Below are 13,883 nucleotides of genomic sequence, written 5' to 3'. Positions count from 1 at the left end.
GACCATAACAATTGTAATAGCTGCACTGAAAACTCACTCCAAGGATAAACAGGCTACATGACATGCTAAATATATACAGGCTAATTTCTGACCATTATTCAGTTCCCACGCGAATTGATCAGTGTATCTTGATCCAAGTAGTAATCTGTATGTTCCTCCCAGTAGTCTTGTACTACTTTATCTATTATTATAGTTTATTTTTCTTGGTTTGCTCCTGTGCTTGTGTGATTGATTTAAGTCCTGGAACACTCATCATCATATGCCACCCCATCGCAAACATTGGCTGTGGTGATACTGTTGGTATTATTGATGAAGTAGCAGGTGTGTCCAGGAATATTCAACCTCCATTTTCAATGCTTTGTCAGTTGTATTCCCTCACCTTTGTACTTTGTACTCATTGATAGCCCTGAATTGCTCAAACAACAATTCAGCTTGTGAAAAATGTAGTTCTTTGGGTGGGAAGCTCCTGAAAGAGGACTTTTACAGAGACTCTATTAGCAGACTGGATGATCTTCAGCTGTTTCCTGGCTTTGCAGGAATCAATTAAATGAACGTAAATTCTGCCACAGGTGACCAATGTGCTGTTGACTTCTTCTATTTTGAGAAGCCCTGCACAACCTCTCAATTAGGTTGATACAATGAGCTTACAATAGATCGCTATAGCATCCTCTTTCAGCCATGACTTTGACAATATTATTGCTATAGTCATTGACATCAAATCTAGTACTGAAATGTCTGTATTGAAGAAATTCATACAGTTAAACTGCAATATGTGATATCACCATGGTTAACATTGTAATTGTTGCATGCCATTGACTGCCTTGAAAAACATAAGCAATGGTCAGACCAATGACTAGAATCACTTAACCGAAGGAGGCCCAGTGTGAATTGATGCATATGTAGTCTTCAGCTTGACATCTGGTCCATGTCTGCCGTGAGGTGGATAGACTGAAGAGCACACTCCTCCATTGCTTCAGTATACGACTCCAGCACTTAATGCTGAAGCACTAACATTTTGGGCAGCTTCCCATTGTATAAATGGACATATTCATTGATTTGGAGATATGGCAACTCCTTACTTAACATAGACTTGATAGTTGTTTGTTGGGTTTGTTTTTTTGGGTTTTATGTTTGTAACGATCCCACCTAAATTGACCTCCGTGACGGAGGTGGGCTGCTTGGATGGCCTGGCGTTCCCATGGCAACCCTCTTTACCGTGTGCCAAGCAAAAGTTGCTGCCTGTAATGACTGCACATTTTCAGCAACAGGGCTGCTTCCCTTGTTGACAATAACAAGTTATTCATCATAATCTCCTTCTGTCTCTTTGCGTTCTTCTCTCTAAGTAGCACCTATTTTTTATTTTTAGCTCCTCTTCCAATAGGATTGGATTTTGTTTATTTTTAAGCGCTAACTGGCCCATTGTACCATAAGGTCCTCCTACCTTCCCACAATGCACTAGTCCACAGAAAATTGTGCAGTCTGCAATGTGGTCCTCATGCTGCATAAGTGTAAAGAAATCACAAACTTCAGCACAAGCTTCCATATTGAGCCAAAGCCTGAAGATATTGTGGTGGAGATAGGTGGTTCCGTTTGCTTTTTCTTAGGAAGGACTATGCCTGTGGTAGGAGTAGTGGTTGCTGCTGGTTTCTGGGTTATTTCTTTTTTCATAACAGATTTAATTAGCATGCTTTCAGCAACCTGAGTATCTCATGGACTACATATTACTTGAGTACATATACATGCATTATCATATTGTATACTTTTAACTACATAACAAAACAACCCCAATGCATTAGCGTGTGCCAATTACATATACTGTAACTAGATGTGAACCATAGGACAAGAGTCTTATCTCGGAGTATAAATCACTTCTGTGCATCATAAGACTGATAGTCTAGGGGATCTAGGCAGTTCCCACCCAAGTATTTCAGTTAAGCATGCCAATACACCAGGCCAGAACCTATCCAGAGCCGTAAAAGGCCAAACTGTGTGTATGAAAGAACCCTCTTCATTCTGACATCGTAGGCAGATGGGGGAGTAAATCAGGCCTGCCCTCCATATTCTATGATGTGCATAATATGCCCCATGTAAGTATTTAAATTGAATGAGTCGTAGACAGGAGGAGATGGCAGCTCCACGGGGAGACTCCAGGGCTTCGGTCCAATCATCTGTGTCCAAGGGGCCTATGTCTATTTGCCAAGCGTCAATGAGAGTCTCCAGTGTTGTGGCGCTGTGGGTGATGAGGGATTGGTAAATTTGAGATCAATGTGAGGTGTAATAGAATGGCGAAGCTGGAAATATTTATAGGACTGGGAATTATGCATGGAAAATTCGTCTTTTAGGGCTTCAAATGATTTAAGGACCGTGCCATGCCTGACATTGCCAATTGTAGAGATTGCTATGTTTTCCCATCTGCAAAAACCCCGGAGTCCAGCCAGTTGGGATAATAATTGATTATGCCATAGTGGTGTTTCGCGAGTGACATGACCGCACAACCCCATTCTTTTAAGAGATTGTAGCCAGGAAAGGATTACTGCTCTGTTAAAACGTAGCAAGGAGCAGAGATTTAATCTACTGTATAAATTAAATGTAAGGATCGGGCTATTCACTATCCAATGTTCGATTGAATATCCTGGATCGTCACCGGGCCCATTGCGCCAATCAGGTGCGATGCTGCATAGTGGGCCTGTATATCTGTGGCCGCAATACCACCACAGTACATTGATTGATAGTAGGTTTGGAGCGCAACCCGGGATGTGCCTCTCCCCATAGGTATTGCCCCAACATCGCATTAATATGTTTTAATCAAGAGGATGGGATTAGATACTGATGGCCCTGCAGGTGGTAAAGTGGTTGTGGGAGGCAAATCATCTTAAAAATTGCAGATCTCCTGTATAGAGACAGAGGCAGTCCTGCCCAAAGCCAAGTGTTAGTTCACACCTTTTCGGTAACAGCTCCCAGATTCCGGTCCCATGAAGTTTGGGGGCTTCTCAGACAGGAACACACCTAAGTACAACAGTCCGTCTATTGCCAGTTTAAGATTATCAGACCAGTTATTACACCCCAAGGTGCCCTGTAGGGACAAGATAGTGGACTTCTGTTGGTTCAGATAGAGGCCTGAGGTCTCCCTGAAGATCCGCATGATCTGCAGTATTCTATTTATAGGGATCCGTGATAAAGAATAGTATATCGTCAGCGTATAATGATATATGGTCGGATATATCCACCGTCCATTCAACATCCCGAATCAGCTCATCTTTCCGGACCCATATGGCCAGTGGCTCAATGGCCAGTGCAAAGACGAGAGGGGACAGAGGACATCCCTGACGCATTTCCTGTCTGACTGGGCATGGGTCTGAGACGCAATTCGCGACTCAAACTGTAGTGGTTAGGTAGGTATGCAGGAACTTGATATATGCTATAAACTGTGAGCCAAAATTATAACGTGGTAAGAGTGCAAATAGGTAGGTCTAACTGAAAGAATCAAAGGATTTGCCAATATCTGCCGGTAGCAGAGCTGCTGGTCTGTATAAGCGATACGCTGCTGCAATCGCCTTGTGAACTCTCCGGATGTTATGGCGGGTAGAGCGATGAGGCATAAAGCCTGCTTGGTCTAAATGGACAAAGTTTGGTAGTAGCCTATTTGAATGAATTTTGGTGAGGATTTTCGCTTTGGTATTTAAGAGGGATAATCGGGTGGTAGAAGGAATGCTGTTCGGGTGGTCTACCTGGCGTGGGAAATACCATTATTTCTGCATGCCGCCAGTCTGATGGCAGCTGTGCCGTCTCAAACGTTTACTGAATTATATTGAGGAGATAACTAGGTATGAACGCTTTGTAAAACTCACTGAGATAACCGTTGGGACCGGGGGTGGGACCGGGGGTTTGGCCCGTCCGCAACTCGGACAAAGCTGTTGTTACTTCTTCAAGTGTGATGAGTGTGTCTAAAGATTTTGGTGCATCCTCTGGGATAGTTTGCGGTGGTATATCTTCCAGAAAACTCTCAATCAATGAGATATGTATAACTTCTCTAGGTCGGTAGAGTTCACCATAAAAGCGTGCGATGCTGCTAGTGATCTCTGTTGGGTATGTAAGGGTTACCCCTTGTATATCCCGAATAGGGGAAAGGAGGGTGGGCATCGTGGTCTGCCTACATAATCGATGCAATAACTTGCTAGATTTGTCACCCCACTGATATATACGACTCTGAGACGCCAACCTGGCTCGTCTGGCCTCAACCATTAATTCACTCTGGCACTGTTGTTAAGTGAGCGATAGATTCCTGTGAGCTGTGTGGGCTTCACCATCTTGACTACATCTTTCTAGCACAGTTGTTTGGACTTCTAAGTGTGGGAGTTTACATGTTCTGAGCTTCCGCTCTGCTGTGGTGTAGCTAATGTCCACCCCACATACTGTGTGTTTCATGGCTTTCCATGGTATCTCTAAAGAGGAGGCAGTGTCCACATTAAGGTCAAAATATTTACCACAGCTTTATGCATATAATCCCAGTATTTTCAATTTTGCATGTGCCATGGGGATAGTCGCCATCGATGTGGGCCGATTGAGAGTGTTATCACGATTGGGGAATGGTCGGATAACCAGCAGGGCAGGATTGAGGCCTCAGGTATTCTCTGGAGATGGTTCTCTGGAATGAATAAGAAATCAAGCTGAGAGAAGGTGTTGTGTATGGAGGAGTAGTATGTATAGACTATGTCATATGGGTTGAGCATTCTCCATGTATTGACCCAACCCAACATGTGCATAAGGGTAAGTAGCTTAGACTCCTTGGACCTCTCTGTGGCCCCAGGAGGCCGCATCCTATCGTCGGAGACATGCATTACATCATTCCAGTCACCACCTATAATTGTGAGGCATTATCCCGACACATCGTTTAGGCAAATCAATGAAGGTTTGAGATAGTGTGGGGCATACATACACATTACTATTTGCTCTCTAGATAGTCCCTTGGACGATAATGCATCTCCCATGGATGTCTGTCCATTGACATGTGCATATAAATGGGACTCTGCGATGTATCAAAAGAGCCACTCCCCTGGAGCCCCAAGCAAATCCCACATGAAACACCCCGTCAAAGCCATAGAAGGCTAGACATGGTGTCTTAGTGCCCATAAGATGTGTGTCTTTCAACAGTACTATGTCAGCTCTAGACCGCTTTGCTTGTCAGGGTATTGCACCCCATTTAACTTTATCAAGTAGGCCCATTACATTTCAACTCATGATATGTAGTTGACCCTGTGAGGCCTCAATTGCTGGAGATGGTATTAACATGTAATAAACAATTAATTTGATAAACAACGCACAGTAAGGTATCTATCTAGTGTTACAGTGTCTAAGCATTGGGTAAAAACAAGAAACAATCTAACCCACAACCAAACCCACCCCCACCCCCCACCCCAATACCTCAGAGAATTTAAAGCATCTGTTGTGGATGAAATACCATATCGACCCCAATGGGGGTTTGATGGTGTGTTCCTTCAATGGATCCCCGAACACCCAAAGGCCATAGTGATAACTTTTAGGAGAAAGGGAGCAGGTTCAGGTATTCCAGCCCACAAGTAACTAACAGTAGGCTGCATCAATCACAGTAACTACTTTTCAGTACAGTCACTGGCAATGCGATTCGCAGGACAACAAGTCTGAATCATGACGAGGAGCAGTGTGGGGCTTGGTTCGTATTTGTTCATCAGTCCAGCTAAATGCGGCTTCCAGTGTTATCAAAGAACAGAGTACTTGAGTTATATATGATTAAACAAATTTGAGCTCTCGCAGTCACTCCTTGGCAGCTTGAAAAGATTGTTGCTATTGCAGGACCATTCTCGTGAAGTCTGGGAATATCATGATTCTATGAGAGTCTTAAAATAGATCTCCCTTTATCCTGGCATGTTTAAGGACTGAGTCACAATCATGGCAATTTTAAATGTGCCCTATTATGGGCCGTGGCCACGCCCCTGGACATGGGAACTGCAGCAGAGCCCTGTGCGCAAGTTCCACGATGAAACAGGTGGAGAGGGCATCTCCCGGCATCTATGAGGTTAGCCACCCCGATATGGACTTTTTGGTGTCCTTGCCTTTGCAATTAGAGGGAAGCCCACCAGGCGAAGATTGTTTCTGCAAGCCCACCCCTCTGCGTCTTCCACACGTGTTGCAAGGCCTTTGGTGAGTTTCTCCAAGGAGTGGAACTTATTCTGCAGGACTGAAATGGCATCCTCTACTCCTGAGTCCCTAGTCTCTGCCTCCTTGAAGCGCTCAACAGCTCCATATGGTCCTGGCTCAAAAGCGACACAACCCCGAACCGACCGCATCTATCTGGGTCCCCAGTGCCACTCTCATCTGAATGATTGCTGCCAGTAGCATGGTGTTGTCTGGTGGAGTACCAGAACCCCTCTCAGATTTGGCAGATTTGGCCTCAGCCCCAGTGAATTTGTTCATGGTGAGTAGATAGGGCAAAGCACCCCTGGGTCCATCGATTATTCGGCCCTGTTTGTGTGATAAGGGTTTTTTGTTTTATTTATTTATTTATTTATTTTTTATTTTTTTTGTCCTCATTAGCCACATAGTCGATCCAAGGGCGCTACAGCCGCAAGACCAAGCCACCTCTGTGTCACTAAGAGACCAGAAAATGATCTCCTAATATTCAGGACGGTAGGCAGGATGCTGCAGCAATGCAAGGCCCTGCACGAACTATCTCCATACGAGCTTTTTATTGGCTGATGGTCCAACTTCGCTATGGCGTGGGGTGCCTCCCAAGGGTTTTTTGTTTTATGCCGGAGGTATAGTGAGTGACAGGCTGAGGGCTACCCCGTGCCACAAGCTGCACCCAACACTGGTCCAGTTGCTTCTGTGATCATAGGGTAGTGCCCTACCCCCTACTGGGTGCTTCCCCACCACTGCGGAGTCACCCCTGAATAATGGTATCCCTGCAGGGGAGCACCGATGATAGTCTGACTCTTACCGGGCCAGGTGGGAGTCTACCATATGTTGCGGTACCTCTCGTGGCCTCGAGGCCACCCCCAACCAGAGACCACACAGAGAGTTTCCTCGTAGTGGGCCCTCCATATGCTGCTTTGATGCAATGCAGCCAAGTCCCAGCTCTCAATAGGGCAGACCGGTCCCCAACACACAATCAAGCAAGGAGGCAGGTGCGGGCACTACGTAATCCGCTCGAGAGTTCAAGGACCACACCCGGCATCACCCACGATGTGACCACTCTTCACAGGCCAACTGACTTTACCAGGCCAATCACAATATACCATATGGCTTTAGCCCCTCCAGGGCCGCGGGAAGCGACCCGAGACTCACATGCAGCCCAGCCTGGTGCCCGTCAATTTATTAATAGCAGCGCATATCACCAGCCGGCGGGGCCAAATCACCAGTCTTCACGAGGCCCCCCTGCACAGCCATCGCCACATCCCTTCGGGCCTGCCGCTGCAGCCTCTTATGACACTGCCGTAACTCCCCGGGGGTGGGACCCGCCCCGGGGCTCACAGTCGCTCTGTCCAATGTAGGCGTGTCTGGCGCGGCAATACAGTAGGATTATTCTCTGACCAGCAGGGCCCCTCAGTGGTGGCTACAGGCCCGCTGCGGCTGGGTGTCTCGAGCTATCTTGGCTTCTCTTCTATGGCCACTGTCACTGCTCCACCGCAAGACTCCTCTCTTCCTCCAGTCTGCGGTTGCTGCCGGTCTGGGGTTTCCAGGCTCCTGGCTCTGCAGCCTCTTCTTCTCGGCCTATGCACCACTCACAGATGTGCCAAGCCGTGGGCTGCAGTTGACATCCCCTGGCATGCACACGCCTCTCTGCCTCACTCGGGTTGCCAATCGCCTCTTCAGATTCTGTACCAGACCCCCAACAGCAGAAGTCTTCTATTTATTTTTTATTTAATGCGATTTTATTTAGCGCAAACTTTATCCGAAGGTGTAGAGCGCTTTACATAAGAACCAGTTTCAATACATAAGGACTTCGGATTATGTGAGTTACATAAAATATACAAGCAGAAAAAGTTGCAAATGTACAAGTTGTAAAGTCACACAAGGAAGAGAGTCACTCAAGGAAGCGATACAAATGGATGAACTCTAAGCGTCACATAGGAATGGTAGAGAGTACAATGGTCTACAGCATATACTAGTGATTAGAGTTATCTCTATATACATATATATACATAGTAGAATAGTAGAATTGGGTGGGAGGGATACTGGGGTATGGAAAAAAGGCAAATCAGAAACATTTGAGGATTGTCAAGGGGGAAACGAGGGAGAAGGGTAAAGGCCGAGGGAACGGACAAGCTGGTGGGTCATGGTCAGGAGAAAGAAGCGACTGAGAGCAGCAGTAAAATGGCGGCCAGGACAAAAGAAAAACAAAAAATAAAATAAAGAAGTTCATGAATAGAGGAGCAGAGCAGAGGGGGGCAGCCACAGGATTGGGGGACCACCGAAACCAAGACGAGTCAATTAGATGGGCAAATGCTCAGGGCGCCACAGGGCAGCAGAGTCGCCGAGGATGTTCAAAGGCACAGTCTCTGGGTCGCTAGGGCAGCAGTGCCCCTCCGTCTTCACGCAGCAAGCTAAATGTCTGTGGAAGGCCGCGTGGGTGCCAGAGACGCAGTCCAGGAAGGCATGCACCCCCAGGTTAAGACAGCAAAGAAAAGCCCGGGGGCGTCACGCTGTAGTGTCGAGTTTCTCCCCGAAACTGCACCCCTGTACCTGGCAATACGGAAAGGCAGCGGAGTGGCTGTAAGATGAAGCATCCTCATATTGCCTCTTGGTTATTTGGCATCCCTATGCTGAGGGCGAGACGGCTGGAAGTGAAAGTAGTAGAAGGGTGAACACTGCAATACAGGGCCCACCAGTTGATGCAGAGGTTCAGCAGTGCGCAGATCGATCTGGCAGAGTCAGTGGTACCGGTGGTCGGCCACCATCTTGGAACCAGGCAGGCCACGAGTTAGCGCCTTATGGTAAGTTCTGCAGAGAAGAACAGGGGTACGCATTGTTACTCGCGCTGGTGCCCCCGGATCCGACCATACACCGCCAGATTCCAGGAGTTCGCCAGGTGAACAGCGGGAGTCAGCGGCCCAATGTTGCAAGGGCGCCGCCATCTTAGGGTCAGGCGACGGACCACATTGCAGTCTCCCTATACCCTTACCCTTTTTGAGGGCACCAACTGCCACTCCAAGAGACCACTCCTATACCAATAAAATTGCACACCCGGACCCACTCAAACTCCTCACGCACTCTTTGTACTCCCTACGCTGAAGCACATTCCACCACCGCCTGACGTGCCATCATTGCCCTACCTCTTTTCCCCATAATGCATTGTGGGACCGGCTCGCGCGCGGTCATGTCCTCGGAGACATGAAGCCTGCACCTCTATATCTGCCACGACTGCGGGCCATTTTATAGTTCTATGGCAGCCAACTGTCACGGATTCAGCTGGATTTTGTGTCGGGCTGGCGGAGCAGGTCTAATATGCATCTGCCATTATTGTCCACTTGGCCACGCCTGGCTTCTGGAATTTTTAGAAAAATGGAAGCAGTTGGTTTTGGTAGCACTGGTGGTGCTAAATGACCATGTTGATTAGTAGTTATCTGCGCTAGACTTGTGTGAAATTCAAATTACACCAGTGTAATTCATGTAATGTTGGGACTTTCACATTATGAATAATATGCAATATTCATGAAATTATGCCATGATGTCACTTTACATAATTCTGCAGCATTCATCATAAAACATTACAGTGAATGGTGCAATTCAATGCAACATTTTACGCTAACTCAGAGGAACAACAGAAAGCGAGCTGCTGTTATTTGTGCTTTTTTTATTGCACAAACAAGTGATATAAAGACACATTTCACAATAAAATATAGCATAAAATATTAGATTTGCATTTTGCATAATTACACATAATTTCTCATAGCTTTGCCATAATTACGTATATTTACCTGAAAGCAAATTAGACAAATTTTACACGCACTCTCTGTGCTGCTCTTGATATGATAAATTATTGGTTCATTTTAATCACAGTCAATTAGACTTTCTTGAACATGCCTTTTCACTTTGTCTCCCATGCCATTGGTCTATCTCATTCCACCTTCACCTGAACAGGTCTTAAAGAAGTTGGGATAGTGGTCTTTCTTTTCCTCAGTAGAGATGGTGAGTGTGATGTGTTCAAGAGAGGGGCAGTGTTCTGCTGTACAGCACGCTGACCTTCATGCTTCAGGTAGATCAAATGTAGCAGACTTGTGTTGCTATTGACCACCTTTGAAAATGTTGTCTGCAGGAAAAACTCTATTACAGGACTCAAATTGCTCTCTCCAACTGCTGCTGTCACTGCAGTGTTAAGAGACATCAGCTTCGGTTTTAGCAATGGTGGTATTATTATTGATGTAGGGATGATAGTCCTCCCAATGTTTTCATGCCCAGAAGAGCGTGTAGCCGGTACACCTCTCTGGGCATAGTGTTGGGAAAAGTATGAGAGCTTGATTCCAGTGATGGCAGCAGACCTCTTTATTGGTCGCTTTCTCAGAAGAAGCCTCTTTCTTTGAGTGCATTTACTTTACTCCATATTGCATGAAATTTAGCACTTAGTAGAGAGGTCCCTGGACTCTAGTGGTATAAAATTTACTGACATCTCTCCATCTCAGTCTCCTCCAATCCAACTGCAGGCAAAAACATAATAAGGAAATAATAAAGAAGGCAGTCAGACATAGATATTCTATTTAGTGCATTTCAAGTCATTAATCATCGTCGCGGTCATCATCATCATAACAATAATATAGCACATGAAGATAACTGTTTTGTAAGACAAGGCACTGCTTACATTAGGAGAAACATACACCATTATACCTGGGGCCCTTTCAGGGCTAATTGGCGTGAGGGGAGACTGTAAAATAAAATCAATTAAATGAATTAAAAATAATAATAACCATAGCCCAGTAGGCCCAATCCACATAGCAGAGCATGTGGGAAACGTCTAAAAAATGGTAAATTAGTATTTGGTACCCATTAAGAGTCCAGAGGACAACTATGGCAGCCAGACAGAAGCTGACAAAAAACAATTAAAATGACAATCGATGTGTACTACAGAGCACTACAAGCAGCCACTAGCACATAGAAAGATGACAGGAAATATGAAAAAGGGAAAATAACAGAAATAGCAAAGACTTTGAAAGGGCCATAACAATCAATGTTAAAGCAAAAGGCTTTTAAACGTGGCATAAAATGATTGAAACACACTGATTTCACAAAATGGCAGTCGAACACATGGCAATGAAGGAAAAGTCACTGAGAGCCAAGGCAAAATCTCTGATTTTGAGACACACATTGGTTTCACAGATTGGTGGGCAAGCACATGGCCTGGAAATGAGGAAGCCCCTAATTTCCCACTGCCATCAAAAAACACATGAGGCGTTGCAGAGAAAGAATTGCATATTCAAAAGGGGTGTGGGTCCATACTCCACCAGTAGATCAGCAACAGAAAGTGAAAAATGCAACCAAGTTTAATAATAACAGCAGAGCAACATGGAAATTGTCAAAAAAACATTCTAATAAACTTTAAAAATCCTCCAACTTAAACAGCTCTAGGCAACAATAGCCCCACCCAAAGACTTTCAAAAGTAGCAGAAAAGCACAATAATTAACCAGCTAACAGATGCAGAAACTCACAAACAAAATGAAGGACGGGCACATGGGGAAGATGGTGGCTAACAGCAAAGGAATATACTTAACTCCTGAAGCAACCCCACCTTAGCCACAAACAGGAACATGCAGATACAAAAATTCAAGTCCATCCCAAAACACCTAATAAAATACAAAATAGCTATCGCACATCAAAAGTGGAAATGTGAAAAATGCAATACACATCAAATGCATTACATCATTAGCCTACAGCAAACTAGGCCCCAAAGAGTAAAACGCCACAGTATAACAAAAAAGCTGGACAGAATTCACTAAAAAGACGCAGATTTGGAGGAAATATATAACCCCTGGTTTCCAACAACCCGAATATTCATTGTCATTCGTTGTTTATTCCTTACCCTTGGGCCTGCCTGCACCGCCTAGTTGAATAGTGGGCTGTTCAGCAACAAACATAATTTAGAATTATCTAAAAAAAATATATATAATTGTGCCTTCACTCTTTAGAGAATCAAACATTTTCTGTAGCGCACTAAACCTAATTGATTGATTTCACCCCCCAAAATACCAAAATTCTAATGGTGGATGATACAGCAGAGACTGGAAGCAAAGGAGAAGTGATGCTCTCCCTCCTTAACACAGTTCCAAACTGACCAAGGGCTGAGCAAAGAACAGGGAGGAGTTTTCAAGATAGAAATAGGACGGTGATACTAAATGTACAGTAAACGCCTCACTCTCTATGACTCTTCTGTAAAGAATACAGACATAAAAAGATGCATTTCACTAACAAATGTAACTGCAACAGGTATAAAATGTAAGTTGATTTTAAGATTTACAAACCTTTTGGTAAATGGAACACTCTGGGACTGATTACGAGGTCGTTCGGCAAAACACCTAATCGGATTTGGTTTTGAAGAATCCAATTCGGAAACCTTGCCCAGAAACCTTTCGAGCAGACTGAATTACTTCTGAAAGGCATTCGGACAGCCCGAGTCTTTCGGAGCTGATCCGTACCTCTTTATGGACACAGACGAGCGATTACGATGACCGATTCGGACAGACATTCGGATTCGGTCTGCCCAACAGAAAACGGCTGTCGGAATCTGTCTTTGGGGGTCCTGTTGCGGGCCCCCTTTCACCTGGAGGCATACAAATGGGGCCCTCGGGGGTACCAAGGGACTCTTCTTCTCAACCATGCACAATGTGGCAGGTAATATGGGGTGCCTGCCACAGGGTGCTCGGTTTTCCCCAACCACTCCTTTTTTTTCAATTGGGGCCTGTGTTACTGTTCACAACACAGACTCCCATTGAAGTCAATGAAGTAGTCCTGCTGTACAAATTCCGACAAGTTCAAAACTTAGTTTTCAGTTTTGGGTCCAAATATGAGGACTAAGACAAACTTTGATTTTTCAAACATTATTTTTTTCATCAAAACTGTACATTCCGGTCAGCTCAGCCAACGTGTTTCATCCTGTCAAGGACTTCATCAAGGTTTGCACTTCTGCAGATTGTAATCGAAAAGAAGTTAGCCTTTGAAAATTTCACAGCAATTAGTTACTCCCTAGTCGGATTTTGCCTTTGTGTAGACAGTTTTCCAAAATAGGTCCTCATAAGGTTAATACGATCAGTCTCTCCCTAGTGGGTTCTATCAAGTCAGGTCCAAGAGGCATACAGTAACACCAGCACCAAATGAAGATCTACCGTGTTTAGCAGTTACAGAGCAATGGAACTGCAAGGGTGGAGCACCGTTGTTGGCATTACCAGAAATAGCATCAGTGCGGTTGCCCTAAAGCCAACACTGCAGTGACTGCTCCTCCGAAATGGCAAGGGAGTGTCGCCCCACTGGCTGGCTCAGAGCCAGCAAATGTACATTAAAACAATGTTATTGCATTGTTTTTATTTACATTTGCCGGCTCTTAGCCATCGCTGTTGGGAGGGGCGGGGCAGAGGTGTGGGAGCATAAGTGCGCATATGTGTTTTGGGCGGCCGTCTCACTCCAACTAAAACACACATGTGCACTTAAGTTTTCTTCAGCCAGGCTGCATTGAGAAACCCCACAGACTCCCTGGTCTGAGCAGGGCGTATTTTCTGCCTGCTCAGACCAATCCCTGAGCTGCTCTGCAGCACTATGATTGGATAGGGAGTCTGTTCCAGGGGCTGCTGGGACCAGCAGGCAGGAAGAGAAGAGGAGGCGAGAGGAGACGCGACGCTGGAGGGTCAGCAGCAAAAGGTACGTT

The sequence above is a fragment of the Lissotriton helveticus genome, chromosome 2_1 (genome assembly GCF_964261635.1).
Source record: "Lissotriton helveticus chromosome 2_1, aLisHel1.1, whole genome shotgun sequence".
In the NCBI taxonomy this organism is placed as follows: Eukaryota; Metazoa; Chordata; class Amphibia; order Caudata; family Salamandridae; genus Lissotriton; species Lissotriton helveticus.
This window is presented reverse-complemented; position numbering follows the sequence as displayed.